The 5083-nt window shown below is 35.0% G+C and overlaps 1 non-coding gene across 1 annotated transcript; it reads left to right on the top strand.

Annotated features, from left to right (window-relative positions):
• The first annotated feature begins 4313 nt into the window (after positions 1 to 4313).
• LOC122493583 lies at positions 4314 to 4420 on the top strand. The gene has a single exon (XR_006299942.1). It is a non-coding gene; the product is annotated as a U6 spliceosomal RNA (small nuclear RNA).
• Positions 4421 to 5083: the final 663 nt, after the last annotated feature.

The raw sequence follows: 5083 nt of genomic DNA, 5'->3' as shown, positions 1-5083 counted from the left end.
CTTTCTCTCTCAAAATGAATAAATGTTAAAAAAAATTAAAAATGTGTTGTGTTAAATTAAAAAAAAATGAGCTAATGAAACGATTATCATTAATGAAAGAGAGAAATAATTATGTTATTGGCAAACAATTTTACTGGAAAAGCAAATGTGTACCTTCCTTGTCTCTATGCCATATAAGACTGCTTGAACAATACAATTTTTCAAAAATGTTCTGAGGCAAACTACTGTGTTAAGGTGTGGACTCAATGTGTGTTATGCTGGATTGAAAATGTTTTAAAGTGTATTCTGTGGTGTCTTGAGAAATACAAACTAGGAGCAATATTCTTTACCTTTGACCAACTGTATCTGTGTGCACACGCATGTGCACTCTGCACACATGTGTGGACTTCTTGATTGGTGGATGGTGACCTTCATCACTTTGGGAGATTATCAGTCATGACTTCCTCAAATATATCTCTAGTCCAACCCAGTCTCACCTCTTTAGCACTTGGTTCCCCTGCGCTTGACCTTACTCCTGAATCTTATATTTTTCTTTCTGTGGTCTGTTTTCCTTCCTTTTGTCCCGCTGGCCTAGATACATTATACTGACTTATCTCACAGCTCTCCTATTCTTATCAGCTCTGTCAATTATGCTATTAAACTTAAGTGTTCTTAATTTTAGATATTATCTTTTTGTAATTTTTTAAAACAGTTACTTGCCTTTTTGCAATTCCAAGTTGAATGGCAAAATTTTCTACTTTGTGTTTTAAGTTCTTCCACAAATTAATCATATTGATTTCATAGCTTGTCTGATAATCTCATAATTTGAACTTCCTAAAGATTGTTTTTATTATCTTTGTCACTCTCCTTCTCTCTCTCTCTCTCTCTCTCTCTCTCTCTCAGTCTTTATTATTATCTTTCTCTTTTCTGATTATTTGATGTTGAAACTCAAGCAGGATGCATAAAAAAGGTAAAAATAATATGTGTCTACTTTCTATTATATTTTCTTTTTCTATTGGTTTTATACTGATTCTATTTTCTCCAAAGAATGTATGCTTTTTTTCTGGCATTCAGTTAGCAGAGGAATTTCATCAATCCATGATCATTGTAATCCAATTAGAAGTGTAGATGATTGCAAGTTCAGCCATGATTTTAGTACTGATCCCTTCTTAGTTTGTTCTTACTTCTAGAGAAGCCTCTGGAATAAAAGAGCCTCTGGAAAAAAAGTGAAATTAAAATGGCCAGGCTCATAGTCGAGATCTTCCCTCGTTTCCTGATCTCATCTCTGTAACTCCACACTGTCTTGGAATGATGAATTGTCTGAACTACTTGGTAGGAATTTTCTGTTAATTATTTTCTTATAATTTGTAATATTTTAAAATATGACTTTGTAACTTACAGTTACAGGCATAATAGAATGTTCAAATCAGGGTAGCTTCAAGCTCTTGCTGTAACAAGATGAAAATGCAATGCAGTAGCACCTTTGTTTGATATGAAGTATATAAGAAGCATTCAACATTGGAGCATGTTAAACAATATTTGCCTCAAACCCTTTCTCTTTCTTCCACAAACATACAGATATAATCATCTAAATGAAGGAATTTTTCAGCTGTCAGTACAGACAACTTATTAAAACTAAAAACATTCCATTAAAGAAAGCATTTTATTTTTTAAATTAATTTATTTATTTTGAGAAGGAGAGAAAGAGAGAAAGAGAGAGAGAGAGAGAGAGAGAGAGAGAGAGAGAGAATCCAAGCAGGCTCTGCACTGTCAGCACAGTGCCTGATCTGGGTCTCAAACCCAAGAACTGTGAGGTCATGACCTGAACCAAAACCAAGAGTCAGATGCTTAACTGACTGAGACACCTGGGTGCCCCTATAGAAGATGGTTTAAAATAAACACTAATGAGAATTCTGTATAGCTCAAATGAATTTTTGTTCTGAATATAAGTCTTTGGAAATAAATTTATCTCTTAAATACATTTCCTCAAAATAGAACAAGAAGCATATCTAATATTAATCCTTGCTCCATGAGTATTAGAGAAAAATAGTTGTGTAGATTTGAACACACAGATGCATATTTCAAGCCGAAACATAATACATTAATGGAATAATGTATTAATAGGGTAATGTTGGAAGCAGTAAAATGCAGAAGTGACAAAAGAGAAAATTCAATCAAGGTGTTATATAGATATAAAGGTACTACCACAATACATATTTGATATAAGGTAAACCTAGAACTTTATTATGGGAACAATTAAATGTATTGAGGAAGAACAAAGAAGAAGATTCATGGAACTCATCTGAAAATATATTGTGGAATAAATTTTCACCTGGTGGAATGAGTTCTGAATTTAGAATTTTAACTCTTTGAGCTCCAATTAAAATGATCAATGGAGGGGCGCCTGGGTGGCGCAGTCGGTTAAGCGTCCGACTTCAGCCAGGTCACGATCTTGCGGTCCATGAGTTCGAGCCCCGCGTCGGGCTCTGGGCTGATGGCTCAGAGCCTGGAGCCTGTTTCAGATTCTGTGTCTCCCTCTCTCTCTGCCCCTCCCCCGTTCATGCTCTGTCTCTCTCTGTCCCAAAAATAAATAAACGTTGAAAAAAAAATTAAAAAAAAATGATCAATGGAAAATCAGTGTCTGTATATGATATATCCTTTGATTTTTTGGTAATATATTGAAATATGATTTTGTAAGTGTACGTAGATGAAAATAGACATAATACAATGCACATCAGAGTAGCTTCAAGTTCTTACTGTAACAAAATGAAAACGCAATGCAACAGCACTTTTAAGGTCTGTCAGAGAAGAAAGTTGTGAACAATCAGAAGTTACATCTGTAAACAAAAATTAAAAAAACATTCGTGACTTCTGAAGTATTTGAGTATATACAAGGTTTTCATTAAACAATTTCTGGATACTGCTTTCTGTTATTCGGATGAATTATTTTAAAGTATATATTGCTGTTTAGTTTTGAGATGTGATCTTTTGTAATATTGTGACAAATATTAACAAGGGTAGGTTATATTTTACATATCTAACTAATTATTGAATGCTAGAAGACACAGAATTTAAAGAGAACAAAGACCACAGAAAAAGAGTTTCTGAATTTGGGGTTAAACTGATAGGGATGGGCAAATGTAGGTAAAGGAGGGACACATTGAAGCCCCCACATCCCGAAAAAGGATACAACTACTTGCTTGTTTTGAATATAGTAAAATCCAAAGTTATTTCTGATTACCTGAGAATAGGAAAACATAGCAAAATACTACAGTTCATTATAACTTTTAAGTAAGCTTGTACCTTGCCAATTGACTTAAAAGATAAAAGGAAATCAAATATGCTGTTTACGCTAATAATACCCTGATAAGGTCAGGGCAAAGCAGTAATGATAAGAAAAAATAAAATAAGATGACATAAACTTAAGCCAATATAGCTAAAGCCATAAATTATACAAATTCCACCATTAAAAGTAAAAAAGCCTATGCACACTTAAAATAATGATATGCTGTATACTGGCCAATATATCTTCAAATATCTCAGAATGCGTTATCATGGATCATTAGACAAGTAAATGTCATACTCAAACATAAGGAAAAGGAATATTATCAGCTTAATAATAAATGAAATAGAACTTCTGATTAAAGCCATTAAAACATAAAGAACACACTATATCATGGCAAAAGTGGGGGAGGGGAGAACAAAAAAGTCAGTTGGGCATCCGACTTCAGCTCAGGTCGTGATCTCACGGTTTGTGAGTTGGAGCCCCACATCAGGCTGTGTACTGACAGCTCAGAGCCCGAAGCCTGCTTTGGATCCTATGTCTCCCCTTCTCTCTGTGCCCTGCCACCACCCCCCCCCCTAGCTCCCACAGGTCATGCTCTGTCTCTCAAAAATGAATAAACGTTAATAATTTTTAAAAAAGAACTTAAAGTATGTTTGTTAGATAAAACTCAGGTTACACGTTAAATTTTAATTTTAGATAATGAGTAATTTTTTGCTGCATGCTTATTTGAGACATATGTTATGAGAATTTAAAAAAATTAAAAAGAGGGGCACCTGGGTGGCTTAGCCGGTTAAGCGTCTCACTTCGCTCAGGTCGTGATCTCGTGGTCTGTGAGTTCGAGCCCCCCGTCGGGCTCTGTGCTGACAGCTCAGAACCTGGAGCCTGCTTCTGATTCTGTCTCCCTCTCTCTCTGACCCTCCGCCCCATTCATGCTGTCTCTCTCTGTCTCAAAAATAAACGTTAAAAAAATTAAAAATAGAGAAATTGCTTATCAAAAGAATAATCAGACAAATCAAATCCAATATCAAATATTGAAAAACACTGTTTTGTGCTCACTTCAGCAGTACATATACGAAAATTTGAATGATACAGAGAAGATTACCACGACCCCTGTGCAAGGCTGACATGCAAATTCGTGAAGTGTTCCATATTAAAAACCAAAACCAAAACAAAATGAAAAAAAAAAAGAACACACACACACACACACCCCAAAAACACTGTCTTAAAAATCAATTGACTGAAGGAAAAATACAATGACTAAAACACAATAAAAGATCGCTTTTATATGAGAATTCAAATACAGCACGTTTTTGTCTGAGTCTTTGGTACACAAAATGCAGTCCACAGGATAGTAGAATCACCATCACCATGAGGCTTATTAGACATGCAGAAACTTAGTCCCAATCCAAACAGGGAAATCATATCTGCATTCAATATGATTCCCATATAAAAGTTTGAGAAACACTGATCTAGATAGTACAGCCAATTTCAATGGAAATTAAAAAAAAAACATATCCTCAAAGATTTTATTTTATTTTTCTTAAAGTTTATTTATTTATTTTGAAAGAGAGAGAACAAGTGGGAAAGGGGCAAAAGGAGAGGGCAAGAGAGAGTCCCATGCAGGCTCTGCGCTTTTGGTACAGAGCCCAACATGGGACTTTATCTCACCAACTGGAAGATCATGATCTGAGCCAAAATCAAGAGTTAGATGCTTAACTGGCTGAACCTCCCGGGCAGCACTCGAAGATTTTATATATCAGGCAAAACCTGATTTTCAGTTTATCTCTAAAACAGCAACATAAACATCAAGCAAACATT

Source organism: Prionailurus bengalensis, chromosome D2 (genome assembly GCF_016509475.1).
Source record: "Prionailurus bengalensis isolate Pbe53 chromosome D2, Fcat_Pben_1.1_paternal_pri, whole genome shotgun sequence".
Lineage (NCBI taxonomy): Eukaryota > Metazoa > Chordata > Mammalia > Carnivora > Felidae > Prionailurus > Prionailurus bengalensis.
Note: the sequence above shows the minus strand (reverse complement) of the source record. Positions and strands in the feature narration are given on the sequence as shown.